We start from the raw sequence: 18,248 nt of genomic DNA, 5'->3' as shown, positions 1-18,248 counted from the left end.
TTGGGATAAGTGGCTCGACCCCCTGTTGTTTGCAGTATGAGAGGTTCCGCAAGCCTCCACGGGGTTCTCCCCATTTGAGCTGCTGTATGGGTGACGCCCACGCGGGGTCCTTGACGTCATCCATGAAACTTGGGAGGAGGGACCTTCGAATAGCAAAAACGAAATTCAGTACATTCTTGACCTTAGAGCAAAACTCCACACACTGGGGCAATTAACACAGGAGAATTTGATCCAGGCTCAAGAACGCCAACGCCGGCTGTATGACAGGGGTGCTCGGCTAAGGGAATTTGCACCGGGAGATAAGGTGCTTGTATTACTCCCAACATCGAGCTCTAAATTACTCGCCAAGTGGCAAGGACCCTTGCCGGGGGTGGTGGTACGTAGCCGCCCCTATCGCCTGCCCGAACACAAAAAGAAAATAGTTCGGGAAGAATTGGATGCGATGCTTGAGATGGGAGTAATAGAGGAATCCCACAGTGATTGGTCCAGCCTGGTTGTTCTTGTTCCCAAGAGCGATGGGTCTGTACGATTCTGTGTGGACTACAGAAAAGTCAACGCAGTGTCTAAATTTGACGCGTACCCAATGCCCCGTGTTGATGAACTGCTCGATCGGTTAGGTACTGCTCGATTTTATTCGACTTTGGATTTAACAAAGGGCTATTGGCAGATCCCCTTGACACCAATGTCCCGTGAGAAAACAGCCTTCACTACGCCGTTTGGATTACACCAATTTGTGATGCTTCCTTTCGGTTTGTTTGGAGCACCAGCCACCTGTGGATAGGATCCTCAGACCTCACACCGCGTACGCCGCTGCGGCACATGCAACATCTGAGGGCCGTCCTGAGATCGCTGCGGCGGGCGGGGCTCACGGCAAACCCTAAGAAGTGCGCGATTGGGCATGTGGCGGTATGGTATCTGGGGTTCCACTTGGGTCATGGCCAGGTGCGTCCCCAAATTGACAAAACCGCGGCGATTGCGACTTGCCCTAGACCTAAGACCAAAAAGGGGGTGAGGCAGTTCCTGGGGCTGGCTGGCTATTATAGAAGGTTTGTGCCTAATTATTCGGACGTCACCAGCCCGCTGACTGACCTCACTAAAAAGGGGGCTCCAGATCCGGTTCAATGGTCAGAGCAGTGTCAACAGGCGTTTACGTGGGTTAAAGCCACACTTTGTGGGGGGCCGCTTCTTCATGCACCTGACTTCTCTCTCCCTTTTATTTTGCAGACGGACGCTTCAGACAGGGGGCTGGGGGCCATACTCTCGCAGGTGGTGGAGGAGGAGGAGCGCCCAGTGCTGTACATTAGCCGGAAGCTCTCTTTGAGGGAGACTAAGTACAGCACCGTGGAGAAGGAGTGTTTGGCCATCAAGTGGGCGGTCCTCACCCTCCGGTATTACCTGCTGGGGTGGGCCTTCACCCTCTGCTCGGATCACGCCCCACTCCAGTGGCTTCACCGCATGAAGGATACTAATACTAATGCCCGGATCACCCGTTGGTATCTGGCTCTCCAGCCCTTTAAATTCAAGGTGGTCCACAGACCGGGGTGCAGATGGCTGTCGCCGACTTTCTCTCCAGAAATGGGGGGGAGTGGTAGACAGGCCGGATGGCGCCCCGGCCTGAGTCGGGCGGTGGGGGTATGTGGCAGCGGGGGCGTGGTCAAGCGTCCATCCGGGAGAGGAAAGCGGTAAGTGCGCTTACACCTGAGCTAAATTATGCCTAACACCTGTCTCTAATTCCAGTGCGCACGAGGAGAGCGGCATAAAAGCAGACTCCGAGCCTCCAGTGAGAGAGAGAGAGAAAGCCTAAAAAAGCAACCCAGTGTGCTCTATGTTGTGTGGTGTTAAAGAGAAAATGGCAATTAAAAAAGCCTACCTTCAGTCAAACCCCGTTTCCTGTGTCCTCCTTGATCGGCCTTCCCGTAACTTTGTTACAGTCTCGTTCCTCAGGAGCCTTCCAGGTCCTCGAGGACATTCGGGAGATAGGGGCGTGTGCTTTCTGCGAGGCGCTCGACAATGGGGCTGAGAGCTGGACCCAGGTTGGGGCAGAGATGACTGTTTTTTGGAAGCCGCAGGAGGATGTCCTCGGCGAGCAGACAGAGCACGGCCCGCACTGGTGCAGCATGTGAGAAATGGCCTCCGTCTGTTTCTTCACTGCTGAGAACTGCTGGGTGAAGTCCTCCACGGTGTCGCTGAAGAGACCGAACTGGGAGACTGTGGTGTTGAGGAGGCGTGCTTTGTTCACATCCCGCATCTAGACCAGGTTCAGCCAAAGAAGACATTCCTGGACCACAAGGGTGGCCATCGCCTGCCCTAGTGTCCGCACTGTGACCTTAGTTGCCCTGAGGGCGAGGTCGGTCGCTGAGCGCAGTTCCTGCAACATATCAGGTTTAGGGCTACCCAAGTGCAGACCAGAGGTGGCCTTTCCCGTGGTGCTGTAGGCTTTGGGGGACAGTGATGATGTTATCCTACAGGCCTTGGAGGGGAGCACCGGGCGATCCCGACAGGGGGTGCCGTTCTCAGGACACAGGTTGCAACCGCTCTGTCCACCTGGGGGACCGCTGTGTACCCGTGGGCCACTCCGCCATCGAGGGTAGTGAGAGCGGATAAGCGAGGAGGTCTGTTGCAGGCTGTGAAAGGTGCCCTTCACGAACTCGTCAGCTCATCATGCACCTCCGGGAAGAAAGGAACCTTGGGGGGGTCTTGGCTGTGAGCGGCGTCTGGACCTGAGGAACCAGTCATCTAGCCATGAAGGCTGTGGGGAGGACAGAGGGTTCCAGTCCAACCCCAGGCTGACGGTGGCCCGGGCAAGCATGTTGGCCATCTGGGCGTCACCCTCAGACTGAGCGTGCTGACCCAAAGGCGGCAGTCCAGTCGAGTCTTCCGCATCAGGTGCCAGAACGCTCTCCGATGCAGCGGTGAACTCATCATCCATTACTCGAGGGAGTAAGCAGACTGGCCGTGAGGCAAGCCTTAACAAGCGTGCTGGGGGGCGGGTGGTCTGTGGGGATCTACCCGGCGAAACCGAGCCCACTGCAATCCCCAGATAGCCTCCCTCACCACCGGGTCGTCCTCAATCCCGTAGGAAGGAGCAATGCGGGGGGCGGCTGGAGTGGCATTCCTCTTTATGAAGGAAAGCCATGACCGCATTGTTTCCATGGTGAGGTTCTTGCAGTGAGAACACGAAGGCAGCATCTGTGACCGTCAGGAGCGGAGAAAAGGGCGTCTTTATAAAGACGCGTCCTGAAAAGAACGTTCAACGTCGCTGTGTATTGCTCTTTTAGAAAAATTAACTCTTTTAGGGAAAATATTTTCTTTTTAGAAGCGCTGTCGAAGCACCCAGGGGCAAAGCTGCACTGAAGTGCAAAGAAGAGAAAGCCTCTGATATGCACCGTAGATCCAACAGCATGCATCAATGCTCTACAGAGATGAGTGGAACAGTAAGTGACTGCAGCTCGCTGATCACACAACCACTAGGCTCCGAAGAAAAAATCTGAATGGACATATGCACATTTCCCTCTCTTTATACCCATATGTCTGGGAGAGGTACATGCAAATTCTGTCTGCCAATTTCTCATTGGCCTTTTCTCAAGTCCAGTGATGCACGAGGCTCTCAAGAGAGACCCCTAGTGTCGCTTCTTTGACACAACGTCGAAGTAAGCGACAGACAGGGAACACCGTACACAGATTTCTGAGCAGTGTACTTTTTTTAAGTTTACTTCTATAATTTAATCTATAATAATTAATAATCAGTCACATATCGTGAACTTGCACTTCGCTTGGCATTCTCTCTTCATTGAGAACTTCATTGTCTCTATAACGCTTCAACTTACATTGCATTTGTCAATTCTTTTGCAAGTATGAGCACAATTAGCAGAATGTGTTATTTTGGCACACACAACAATTTCATAATGTCACTCATTGTGATGATTCAAGTAAATTGCTCTATTGTTTGAGTTTACATTGGATGTGCAATATTTGAGCCACTTGTTAGCAAATATAAATATAGGCTTGACAAACAAATATGCAGCTCCTTGTATTTCCAGCTCAGTTGTCCAGGTTCCACCATATTTTATGCATGTCTCTGTAACGAAGGCAGGAGGATGCAGACGAGGGGTGAGGATCCAAGTGAGCCTTGGGAGGCTCGAGAGGCAGAGCCCTGGGAGGCTCGAGAGGCGGAGCCCTGGATGGCTCGAGAGGAAAAGCCCTGGATGGCTCGGGATGCGCTGGCTCTTGGACGGTCATGGCTACAGGCGCTGGCTCTGGGACGGTCGAGGCTACAGGCGCTGGCTCACTGACTTTCGAGGCTGCAGGCACTGGCTCACTGACGTTCGAGGCTGCAGGCACTGGCTCACTGACGTTCGAGGCTGCAGGCACTGGCTCACTGACGTTCGAGGCTAAAGGCACTGACTCACTGACGTTCGAGGCTTCAGGCACTGGCTCACTGACGTTTGGGGCTGCAGGCATTGGCTGGTTGGCCATGGTATGTGTTGGCTCTGGTTTGTTGGACACAGAGGGCAGAGCCGCGAGAGGTTCTGGGGACAGAGCCGTGGAAGGCAGAGGCTGGGGAGCAGAAGCCTTCCCTCTTCTCCTCCTCCTCCGGGCGGGCGAGGCTGACAACGCTGGCTCGCTGACCGTGGCTGGCGTGGGCTCGGGCTGGGCTCGCTGACCTCGCGTGGGCTCTGAAGCTGCACCCGATATTGAGAGAGGTGGTTCCTCTGAATGCGCTTGTGAAAGGACTTTGATTGGAAAAACGTCTAGGTTACGGATGTAACCTCCGTTCCCTGATGGAGGGAAAGAGACGTTGTGTCCTCCCGGCCACGTCGCTGAGCCGAGCCACAGTAGTGGCCGGACCATTTCCAGCTCCTCGGAAAAATTCTGAATGAACTCGACGTATTTCCCCGCTTTTATACCCGTATGTCTGGGGGCGGGGTATGCAAATACTGTCTGCCAACTTCACATTGGCCTTTTTTCATAGATCAAAGGTATATTCGGCGCTCAAGAGAGACCCCTAGTGTCGCTTCTCCAACACAACGTCTCCTTCCCTCCATCAGGGAACGGAGGTTACATCCGTAACCTAGACATTTTGTTAAACCATTTATTCATCATTTTAAAGTGAAAATGTAAGCTGCTTTGTGGCACATCTTGTATTGTTTCAAAGAGACACTTTATTATCTTAGTTATAAGTAAAAAGTGTAAGACACTTGTGTTAAAGACACATCTAAAATGAAATGAAATGCAATGTTGCGTTTCAGTAACATAGCCCTGTTTGTTAAAGTAATGTTAAACTTTGTCTTTCTTAACCCAGCTGTAATGTCTATAATGTCGATGAATCAACATTGTGTAATTAGATAAAATACGATTGTTAATCGTGTTTAAAAATAAGTAATTAAATAACAATTGTATTAATAACCCCAGTGAGCAAGCTGAAGGCGACTGTGGCAAGGAACACAAAACTTCATAAGATGTTGATTTAATGGAGAAAAATAACCTTGGGAGAAACCAGATTCACTGTGGGGGTCAGTTCCCCTCTGGCTAACATCATGAATATAATGTAAATATTACTTATGTATAGTTAAAGTCATGGTTTAAAATTATTAAACTAAGTAAGTGTTAAGGGTCAGTGTTTAAACATTGATTTTATTTGAACTGTAAGATTAATGACCAATGTCTTTGAAGATCATCCTGGATTAATTGCAGTAGTTCACATAGATGCAATTGTCCATGTTAATTGGCTGATGAAGGCTTTTGTTGGCAATTGTTAGTCTATGCATTCCATTTCAAGATCGTAGTCCATCAATAGACCGAAGTTATGCAGGCAGAGATCAGAGATGTGGAACTCAGTTCAACCTGGCCGGTAATTTCGTTGAGGTTCGGTGTGGTCCATCCTAAATCCAAAGTTCAGACAATGGCATATGAACTATCATGGCATCAGTTCATCCTCTGAAGTCCATCATAATAGACTGAAGTGATGTTTGGCCTACACCGGCTGCATTTAGTCATCATCATTTAGCGACACGTAGCAGTAGAGTCCAACACGAAGCAGGAATGGTGCTGGATCCAGCCGGTTCTGGTGACCACAGGATAGGAGTCCCGAGGTTGAGACAGGGAAACAAATAAAATAATATAAGCATAGATGCCATTCAATTTATTGCATAATTATAAATCATGATTGTGGCAGGGCGGAGGGCGGGGACGGGTCATGATTATACACACCCGGTCCCTTATCGGGCTAATTAAGCCTTCGAGAGGGATAAAGGCTAACCGGAGACGGCAGTGCAAGAGAGAGAGAGAGAGCGAGAGAGAGAGTTATGGGCAGCTGTCCGACACCTGTGTGTTTTTGTCTTTTCGGTTTAAGTTCATTTTTAAATTAGAATTTATATTGTCAAGCCAGTTCTCGCCTACTCCTTTCCCTTTTACCTTGTTACACTGGTGCCGAAACCCGGGAAGGAGGAGGGATGTGACATAGTAGAGTCCTCGCCACTATTTATTTATTTATTTATTTGATTATTTAACAGGGACAATGCAGAAACATTGCTACAATTTCAAGCAACCGATGCTCCACATACAGGCTTCTAACCACAGGCTAATTTGCCACCCCAGTCCATGGTTAGGCTGTTTTAACAACAATAAAACAAATCACACAAAAAAACTAAGCAAAAATTACAAATATAACAATAATAAAAGAAAGCTGAGACTGTGCACGACAATTAGTGTTCACAAACCTGCTTTTGTTTGAATCACTTTTTAAGATTTATTTGAAAACTGTTCAGCCCTTTTTTTGCATTTTCAGTTCTGCTGGTAGGCTGTTCCAAAGCAGTGTACCTTGAACTGAAAATGTGGATTGTGCAAATTTAGTTTTTTTCCTCGGTACTGTGCAATTCTGATAAGTTGTACCTCTTGTAGTGATCCCTTACTACTCTGTTTTGATATTAATTGGCATATGATATCTGGAGCAAGATTATTTACACATTGTAAAACAGTTAAAGGATGGGAAAGGCGAGAACCGGCTTGACGATATAAATCATAGTTTAATGGAAAACTTAAAAGACAACACAAACACACATGACGGACATGTCCGCTAACGATCTCTCTCTCCTGCACGGCCCTCTGCAGTCAGCCTTTAAACCTCACGGAGGCATAATTAGCCTAATACGGGACCGGGTGTGTAGGATCACGACCCGGCCCCGCCCTCCGCCCTGCCACACACATTTAAATACCATTTTAATGAGAGACAAATTTCTAAAATGTTCAAAGCTAAGCAAAATATATTTTTGTAAAATATTACAATGATGCCATCTAATTGGTTTCTTGTCCAACATTTTTAGTGTTTGTTTATATAGAGATCTAACAGGTTTGATGGTCAGTTGAGAAACCTGACTTCAGATAGTCACACAATAAGATAAATGTGAGAAGACCATTGCATGCATGTATAACTTTTAGGGATATATAAGGTCTAATCATATAAAAACAGTTAAGGTTTATTCTGATCATTCTACACAGCCTCTTTACATACACATCAAATTTCAATTGAGAATCTAAAATAACACCTAAATATTTAAAATCATTAACTGTCTCTATTGCCTTTTGATTGATCTTAATTATAAAACCATTAATTTCCTTCCTTCGAATTGCAAAACACATTGAGATTTTTTGAACAATTCAAGGTCAAACGTCTAGGTTACGTATGTAACCTCCGTTCCCCGATGAAGGGAATGAGACGTTGTGTCGGAGAAGCAACACTAGGGGTCTCTCTTGAGCGCCAATATATACCTCTGTTCTATGAAAAAAGGCCAATGTGAAGTTGGCAGACGGTATTTGCATATCCCGCCCCCGGACATACGGGCATTTAAGCGGGGTGAATACGGGAGTTCATTTAGGATTTTTCTGTGGAGCCGGAAATGGTCCGGCCACAACAGTGGCTCGACTCAGCGACGTGACGGGACGATACTGACTCAATTCGGAGATTGTAGAATCTCGCAAAAGTGTTAGGTGTTGCCCACCCTGCTGCTCTGCAGATGTCTGCTAGGGAGGTGCCCCTGGCCAGTGCCCATTAGGACGCAACACTCCTGGTTGAGTGAGCTTGGATCCGCAAGGGGGGGTGGGGTAAGGCCTGGGTGTGATAAGCCAGTGAAATGGTATCAACAACCCAGTGGGCGAGCCTCTGTTTGGAGACAGCGTTCCCTTTCTGCTGTCCCCCGAAGCAGACAAAGAGCTGCTCAGAACGTCTAGAGCTCTGCGTGCTGTCCAGATAGATGCGCAAAGCACATACTGGACACAGCAACGAAAGGGCTGGGTCTGCCTCCTCCCGGGGCAGTGCTTGCAGGTTCACCACCTGATCCTGAAGGGTGTGGTAGGAACCTTGGGCACGTAGCCCGGTCGCGGTCTTAGGATCACGTATGTGTCTGCCAGACCGAACTCCAGGCAAGTGTCACTGACAGAGAACGTTTGCATGTCCCCGACCCTCTTGATGGAGGCGAGAGCAATCAGCAGGGCTGTTTTGAGAGAGAGGGCCCTGAGTCCAGCTGAATCTAGCGGCTCAAAGTGGGACCACCAAGAGATCCCAGGAGGGGAATAGGCTTGGCCAGGAGGGATTTAGCCTCCAGGCCCCTTTTAGGAACCTGATAATTAAGTCGTGCTTACCCAGAGACGTCTATTGTGTCGTGGTGAGCCGCGACGGCGGCAACATACAACTTGAGGGTGGAGGGGGACAGGCTCCCCTCCAGCTTCTCCTCTAGGAACACAAGCACTGACCTAACTGCGCACCTCTGTGGGTCTTCAGCCCGGGAAGAACACCAATTTGCGAACAGGTGCCACTTTAGGGCGTAAAGATGCCTGGTAGAAGGGGCTCTGGCTTGGTTGATTGTGTCTATGACGGTCGATGGTAGACCGGCTAGACCTTCCGCATCCTGTCAAGGGCCAGACGTGGAGGTTCCAGAGGTCTGATGCGGGTGGCAGAGTGTGCCCCGTCCCTGAGAAAGAAGTCCGAGTGGGCCAATAGGGGGCCACCAAGGTGACTTGCTCCTCGTCCTCCCTGACCTTGCACAGCACCTGTGCAAGAAGGCTCACTGGGGAAAATGCATATTTGTGCAGCCCCATGGGCCAGCTGTGTGCCAATGTGTCTGCCCCGAGGGGAGCATCTGTTCGGGCATACCAGAGCAGGCAGTGTGAGGTTTCTTGGGAGGCAAACAGGACTACCTGAGCCTTGCCGAGCCGTTCCCAGATCAGCTGGGCCGACTGGGGGTGGAGCCTCCACTACCCACTGGGCAAGCGTTGTCATGACAGCGCGTCCGCTATCACATTGAGGTTGCCGGGGAGTCGCTGCTGGCTCCAAAGGAGGAGACAATGGGCGAGTTGTGACATGTGGTGGGGGCATACTCCGCCTTGGCGATTTATGTAGGCCACCACTGAGGTGCTGTCTGACCTGACTAGGGCATGTTTGTCTCGAAATAATGGGAGAATCTTCCTCAGGGCAAAGAAAACATCCAAAAACTCTAGGCAGTTGATGTGCCAGCGCCCCGGGGTCCCGTTCCAACGCGGCTGCGTGCCCATTGCACATGGCAGCCCAACCCGATTTGGAGGCATCGGTCGTGACCAGGACACATCAGGACACCTGCTGCAAGGGTACTCCTGCCCGTAGAAAGCAGAGGTCTGTCCAGGGTTTGAAGGTTTGGCGGCAGGCGGTGGTGATTCTCACACAGTGCGTGCCGCGTCGCCATGCTCGTCTCGGGACTTGAGTCTGAGGCCAGTGCTGAGGTGGTCTCATATGCATCAACCCCAGTACCGCGGCTGGCACGGAGGATGCCATATGCCCCAGGAGCCTTTGGAAACGTTAAAGGGACGACAATGTCTGGCTTGAAGGAAGCGAGGCATTTCAGCACCGACTGTGCATGCTCGTTGGAGCGACGTGCTGACATTGAGTCTAACTTCATGCTGAGAAAAGAGATGCTCTGAACCAGGGCGAGCTTACTCTTTTCCCAGTTGACCTGAAGCCCCAAATGGCTGAGGTGCCTAAGCACCTGGTCTTTGTGCGCGCATAGTAACTCTCGTGAGGGGACCAGGATGAGCCAATCATCGAGGTAATTGAGTATGCGTATGCCGGCTTCTCGGAGCGGGGCAAGGGCTGCCTCTGCGACTTTCATGAAGACGCGAGGGGACAGAGACAGGCCGAAGGGGAGGACTTTGTACTGAAACGCCTGACCGTCGAACGCGAACCGTAGAAAGGGTCGGTGTTGTGGCAGGATCGAGACGTGAAAGTATGTGTCCTTCAGGTCTACCGCTGCGAACTAATCTAGATGCCAGATGCCAGACATAATTTGTTTCTGGGTGAGCATTTTGAAAGGGAGTTTGGACAGAGCCCGGTTGAAAACTCGCAGGGCCAAGATCGGTTGTAAACCGCCACCTTTCTTGGGTACAACAGAGTAATGGCTGTAGAAACCCTTCTTCGTTTCGGTTGGAGGGACAGGCTCTATCGTTTCTTTGCTGTATACTGCGGAAAAATGGACGCCCGCGAAGGGGGGCAGAGGCCTGGCAAACTGAATTGCGTAACGGAGTCGAATGGTCTGGTGCAGCCAGCATGATGGTTTGGGCAGTGAAAGCCACGCCTCTAAACTCCGTGCTAGGGGCACCAAGGGGACGAGTATTTAGGACATACCTGGCGGGGCTTCGCAGCGGGGCGGAACAGGTAATTCGGCGTCAGGAGGCAGTGAAGCGTCCCGAGGCTCTGTTGCTGAGAACAGACTCGAAGCACTTACCTTGCTCCGCGCACCCGGCAGGGGGCGGGTTCGTGACTGAGGAGGAGGTCTGATGTTGGAGTCCTCTGGACTCGTCTGAACCGGCCGGCCGGGGAACAGTCGTGGGGCTGAGGGCGGGGGTACCGCGCTCAGGAAGCAGGGACTGTTGAGATCTGGAAGCACAGTGCCGTGAGAACAGCATTTGCAGGCCAGGTGACCCAGAGACAAAAGGAAATAGCTCTATTATTGAGAATGTAATGAATTTAACAAAAGATTCTCCTCCCGGCCCTCCACCGTCTTACCAGCTCCGGAGCTACCGTCTCGGTCTCTGGGTTGGTCATCTCAGGAGCACCTGGGAGCCTTCCGGGTCCTCGAGGGGGTCCGTGAGATGAGGGGTGTCCAACTTCTGCGGGGAGCTCGACGCTGGGGCTGAGAGCTGTGCCCACTCTCTTTTGTTAGTTGAGGCAGAGCACCACATTCTTTCTTTCTTGAAAGCCGCAGGAGGACGCCCTCGGCGAGCAGACAGGGCATGGCCCCTGGCGGCAGGTTTGCGGCAGGGCAAGATGTGTGAAATAGCCTCCGTCTGTTTCTTCACCACTGAGGACTGCTGGGCGGAGTCGTCAAGTGGTGTCACCAAATGGACGGAGCTGGGAGATGGGAACGTTTTGAGAATGCGTGCTTTGTCTGCCTCCTGTACTGCGACCAGGTCCTGTCCATGTGTTGCCTTTCTGGACCACGGGAGGTGGTCATCGCCTGTTCGAGTGCAGTTCCTGCGGCACGTCAAGAACAGGACTACCGAAGTGCAGATTTTGAAGTGCCTTGGCCCGGTGGACTTGCAGGAGGGGGCCATGGCATGCAGGGGGGAGCGGTCTGGGACCGTTCTACCACCGAGGGTAGCGAGAGCGGAGGAGCGAGGAAGCTGGGCTTGCTCAGCTCGTCATGCACGTCCGGGAAGGAACGGGGGGGGCGTGGCTGTGAGCGGCGCACATGCCCGCGGAACCAATTCAGCCCGGGGAAGCATAGCGGACCTCCGTGCATCAGGCTCAGACTGGGCGGCAGACCCGAAGGTGGCGGCCCAGGCGAGTTATCCACGTCAGACGCCGCTGTTATGCTCTCCGATGCAGCGGTGATGTCGTCATCCAATGCCGGGGAGCTCGAGGGACCGGACGGTAGGCCGTTAAGCGGACCGCACTAATCCCAAGCTCGGGGGAAGCAGGCAAGCGTGCCGGGGAGGCGGGAGGTTTCGAGGGGATTTACCCGGCGAAAGCGTCCCGTTATTCTCCTCAGATCGTCTTTCATCGCCCGCAGCGCCTGCCCCAATCCCGTAGGAAGGAGGTGAGGCGCGGGGGGCAGCTGAAGTGGCTTCCTCTCACTACAACAGAAAGCAGAGAACGCAACGCTGCCGTGGTTATGTTCTCACACTGAAAACATAACCCACTGGAGAGAATGCTCATCCCGAGCTCAGACGGAAACAAGCAAGCGCGCCGGGGAGGCGGGGGGTTTCGAGGGGGTTCACCTGGCAAAACGGAGCCCGTCATTGTCCCCAGATTGTCTTCATCGCCCGCGGCGCCTGCCTTAATCCCGTAGGAAGGAGGCGAGGTGCGGGGCGGCTGAAGTGGCTTTCTCTCACTACAAGAAAAAAACGCAACCGCAATGCAGTCATAAAAACGCTGCCTGCGTGCGTTTTTATGACCGTCAGAGGTGGGGAGAAATCAACCGCATCCAGAAACTACACAGGGGCGTAAAAAACGTCTTTAAAAAGACGCGTCCTGAGAAGGACGTTCAACGCCGCTGTGCTTTGCTCTTTTTAGAGAGAAATTACTCTTTTAGAATATCTCTTTCGAGTTGTCTGCGCTGTCGAAGCGCCCAGGGGGAACAAATGCACAGCTGTGCAAGGAAGGAGAAAGCCGCTGTTATGCGCCGTCAGATCCAACAGCATGCAGAACGTCAGAGGATTAAACAGGAACTGGTGTGTGAATTGCAGCAGACTGCATGCACGACCATCGGCTCCGAATAAATTTTCTGAATGAACTCCCGTATTCGCCCGCTTAAATGCCCGTATGTCCGGGGGCGGGATATGCAAATACCGTCTGCCAACTTCTCATTGGCCTTTTTTCATAGAAAAGATGTATATATCGGCGCTCAAGAGAGACCCCTAGTGTCGCTTCTCCGACATAACATGGAGAGAGCGACAGAAGGGAAACAGTTGTTTTGCAGCCACTGTGACACGCCAGTCATTTCATTTGTTAATATATCTGCAGCTAAGTGTGGAGTCTTTGCTGATACATAAATGACTGTGTCATCTGCATATAACTGACATTTATTTTCCTTACAACAATTTGGTAAATCATTGACATATGAAGAAAACAACTGTGGACCTAAAACTGAATCTCAGTGTTTCTTAAAGATGATCTTGAATTATTTATTTTAACACACTGATCCCGAGGTTTTAAATATGATATAAACCAATTTATTGCCTGCTGGGAGAAACTAAACAGATTTAATTTATGCAGGAGTATTTCATGATTCACAGTATCAAATGCCTTTTTTAGGTCTAAAAATACTGTGCCTACCACAATACCATTATCTAAAGCTCCCTTAATAAATTCTGTGAGAAAGCAGTTTGCTATTTCTGTTGAATACTTAGGCCAAAAACCAACCAGTTAAGAGTGAAGTAGATAATTTTTTTCCAGATAGTTCATAAGTTGTTCAGCTACCAGCTTTTCCAGAATTTTTGAAATTACAGGGAGTATAGAAATTGGTCTATAATTCTGAACTTCATCAACTGATCCTGCCTTAAAAATTGGGGTTATAATAGAAGTTTTCCAATTTGAAGGGAATTTACTTTCTCTAAAAGTTACATTTATCAAATTTACCAAAGGCTTTAGCAAACAAGCACTATATTTTTTTTTTTTTTACAAATGTGGTATCCGTTCCAAATAAATCCTTAGACCTTGAGTTATTCAATTGATTAATAGAGTATCTTATCTTCATCAACCTCAGAGATATAAAAGGATGAAGGTGTGTCTTTTATTGTATATTGAGGTAATTGTACAGGTTCAAAACTTATAGCAAGTTCTTCCACAGACTGGATAGAATATCTATTAAATTCATTAGCAATTTCAATGCTATAAGTATTAAGTCTGCTATTTATGTGCAGCTCCAACAATGGATTTCTTTGTATACCTTTTCATTTAGAAAGTTTGTTAATGCTCTTCCAAAGAGATGAGCTATTTCCTCCTGATTCTGCAATCAATTGCTCAAAATATGCAGTTTTTGCCTTTCTCAATTCAGTAAGTACTTTATTTCTTAACGATTTAAAGCTTAGAATATCTTGTGAATATCTATGTCTTTTTGTAAGCAAAGACTTTTTCAAAGCAAGATCTCTTTTTTTCATTTAATTTTGAATTTAGGCATTGTAAGGATGCACTATTTTGTCTACATTTTAACAGTTGTGTATACTTTTGAATAATTTTTTCAATGGTTCTCATCACAATTTCAAAATTTTTGTCCAGGTCACCAATTTGTGACCATCATTCCAATAATTTTTATATAATTTAAAAATATATATATTTTACTCTTGTATGCCCAGTTTATGTTAAAATCTCCACATAAAATAGTTTCAGTATGACAATTTAAAAACTTCAACAATTCCTCTAAATTATAATAAAAGAAGAATCATGTGAGGGTGGATTATACAAAATCACAACATTAAAATTCATTTTTGGGGACATTATTACATTTAACGCCAAACATTCTAATCCAGCAATATCTAGTTTCACTTCAGCACATTTAAAAGTATCCTTAATATAAATCATGACTCCCCCTCTTCGTGTTGGTCTATCCTTTCTGTAACAATTATAACCAGTAACATCAATCATGCATGTTGGTGTATTGTTGCTCAACAGATGCTCAACTTGATCCCTCTTTGATATAATACTTCAGATATTCAGGTGCCCCCCTAAAATACCTTGTGGTTTGAGTCTTGAATCCCAAATCACTCTGGCATGGTTTACAGTCTGAAATAATTTAAACTGTTCAGCATGGTTGATGGCTCCTTTTGTCTTTCATAAGTGTATTGAGTTTTCATAAAGTACCTGTTTTTTGTATGTTTGTTTGTTTGCATTAGTCCAGACAACACATTATATTGTTCACAGATAAGGGATGGTTTAGACAAAAAAAAAAAACTCTCTGAATCAAGGACAGAACTAATACAGAGCTCTGATGTTTCAAGCATGGGCACACACCCAACAGATCCCAATTTACACCCTGGTGGTCCACTTATCTTTGAAACACAGTTCACACTCCAGCCTGGATTACACTCAGTCGTTTCACTTACTGGTTCAGTTATATGTTGGTTTGTCCTGGATTCATCTGTATGTCACAGCTGAGCAGCAGAATAATAAGTAGAAACTTTGGACCATACCATTTGCTTCTCTTGACATGCTGATTACTTTATTTCCCTTGATGATGATTGTTTTGACAGCAAGCAGAATAAATAACGTGGTAACCTTGGCTGAAAAAGTTCAGTTTTGGTCTCCATTGGGGTGGATGGTAAACACAGAGTATATCTGTTGAATTCATGCCCATGAATTCAACAGATATACTCTGTGTTTACCATCCACCCCAATGGAGCAGCCGCAGCCATTCGCCGGGGGACAGATGATCCCAGCCGCCTGAGAGTGGAGGAAAGGCTGCCGACCGCAAGGGGAGGAGGGGCACCTGGCCGACCGCCGGAGTGGAAGGACCACTGCCAGGGGCGGGGGAGACCCCTTCCATTCACCGGAATGGAGGACCAAACTATGGCATATCGGAGAACTGTTTAGTAAATGTATTCGTTTTTCCTTCTCTCTCTCTCTCCCACTCCGCATTGGCCTTTGCCCTCTCTTTTTAAATATTAGTGTTTTAATTTGATACATCGCCGTTATGGTGTGTAAGTACTGCATTTTTTCGTTTTTCCTTCTCTCTCTCTCTCTCGCTCCGCGTTGGCCTTTGCCCTCGCTTTTTAAATATTAGTGTTTTAATTTGGTACATCGCCGTTATGGTGTGTAACTACTGCATTTTTTCCCCTCCTCTTGTCCCCACCCTCATTCAGGTAGACGGGGATGACTTGCCACCAGACGAGGCGGGAGGCACTCCACGTCTGAGACAGTCAATTATCACGTTGAGCACATTACCGCAGAGATGTTGCGCATGTGGAGGCTTCATGCTATTACTCCACGGCATCCATGCACAACTCACCACATGCCCCACCGAGAGCAAGAACCCCATGTGCCTCTACCCTCCCTAGCGACCCGGCCAATTTGGTTGCTAAGGAGACCTGGTTGGAGTCAGCACGCCCTGGATTACCAGGGGTGGTAGTCAGTGTCTTTTTACTCACTGAGCTACCCAGGCCCCCCTTTAAAAGTTTTAACAGCAGTATTAAGTATTCAAATAAATGTTCAGAATGACATGGAAAAAAAAAGTTACTCTGGACTAAAATAAAAAATATTGTGTTACTTTACTCGTTACTTGAAAAAGTTATAAAATACGTTGCTTTTATCGCGTTACCCCCAACACTGACCATACGAAGCAGCTCTTTTTTTTTTTACTGTTTTTATTACGCCTTTATGAAATGTGTTTTTTAGTCTCTACACTGCCAAAATGCTTGCTGGCTAGCTCTCTGATTATAGTCTGTATTAGTATTTAGTTCTCTTGGCTAGTATTTGGTTATCTACTTTACCAGGTTACACTTACATAACTAGTGTTAGCTACCACTTTCATCTGAAATAATATTAATTTAATCTCTCCCATGTGTACACTCTTTAAGACTTACATAATAGTGTAGTTTTGAGGGAATTTATTTGACTTTTATCTATCCCACAGGATATTCTGAGAGAACAGTTTATTCAAATAATTGTGACCAGATTACAGTGTACCATGGATCAGCAACCACTGAAATTTCTTCTTCTTTTTGTTATTATTACATAACATGTTCACTAAAGAAATTTATATTTTATTTTGTCACCATTCTTTAGTGTGTCTTCTCCCATTTTCTTATGGCCTATATGTCAGGTATTATGACAGCCTTGTTATAAATATTATGAGTATTATAAATATTGCCTAAATTAACATATTCTGTTCTATTCTATTCTTAATGATAAATCAGAAAAGCTGTTTCTGTTTGCATTTCAAAGCTGTGGGGTATCTTGAAATGTTCAGTATGCTGTTTTTTTCTGAAGTTTATGCATTCTACCAGAACACTTTGGTGAAATTGACTTATAAGAAGAAAAGGTAGAAAAGGAAAAGTGGCTAATTATATCACCTGTCATAGTTTGTGGAAAATTAAATGTATAACCTCAATTGTTTAAACAGCAAAAAGGAAAAGAAAAAAGGAAAATAATCTTTGGCATTGCATGATCCCAGGCTACTATTTTATTGTATTTTTAACTTACATTACAAAAAGTTAAGCCGTACAGTATTTCTGGTGTGTTTGTAATCCACATGGTAACATTTTATGTAATGATACAGTGTATATATATATATATGTGTACACTGAACTTGGAGCTTTGTGCCTGTTGGGTGTTTTGCTACTATAGTGTTCTTGTGCAGTGTGTTGAAACTCTGACTAAACACAAAGTTAAACCATAGCCAATGAAGACATAGTCGTAGTAAGTTTGACCATTTACTGTCACACTTCCTCATTAACATGCTGGTGAAAACTGTAAAAAAAACAATAGAAAATATTCAGTGTTCGTGTTCTTGACTAAACATTACATTGTACATAGCTGTAAATAGGAAATACTAGCACTATAAGCAGCAATTGAGGTACCAAGTACCATGATATCATGGCTACTAGAATTACTGTTAGCTAGTACACAATAGTAAACAAACCATTCTTTTAATAACTTATCGAACATTATTTTTCCTTAACAAAAACATTATTAGCATACGATCTTCAATGCGTCTAATGTCAAATAAATGAACTTACGACATTGCCTCTATGATGCTTCATAGCGAATGCAAATGTAATATTAGAGCGAGCACAACATGAATGTCTCTTCTCTTTTCCACAGAACCAGGAAGCGCCTAACAGGGAGTGACGTCATTGCGCGACACAAATAATATACATTTTACAAACAAGTTTCTTAAAACTGTAAAGTAATTATCATCTTATTTTAAACTAAAAATAGGTACTAGCAAATGTTTAAAGAAGCCATTTAAAAAAAGTTAACAAATTCCTTTAGGGCAACACAGCTACATTTACACTGAGGTGTTCATGGTTGATGTAGCTACCTCAACGGTCCAATCGCAGAGCACTTGTAAGCAGCTCCTAATAGCCAATGCTGACATAGCAGGCGGGATTTGTCAGAATACAGGTGGAAAAGCGAGCGAGCAGTCTAAGTTCTGAGTGCGCACAGATTGCATATGAGTGAGATCTTTTTGAGTGAAAATATGAATTAATCTTTGCAAGAAGATACAGTTCAAGTGCCTGCACATTATTTTTGTGTGATCAAAATATATAATCTTGTGCACGCAGAA

Source organism: Xyrauchen texanus, chromosome 5 (genome assembly GCF_025860055.1).
Source record: "Xyrauchen texanus isolate HMW12.3.18 chromosome 5, RBS_HiC_50CHRs, whole genome shotgun sequence".
Classification (NCBI taxonomy): domain Eukaryota; kingdom Metazoa; phylum Chordata; class Actinopteri; order Cypriniformes; family Catostomidae; genus Xyrauchen; species Xyrauchen texanus.
This window is presented reverse-complemented; position numbering follows the sequence as displayed.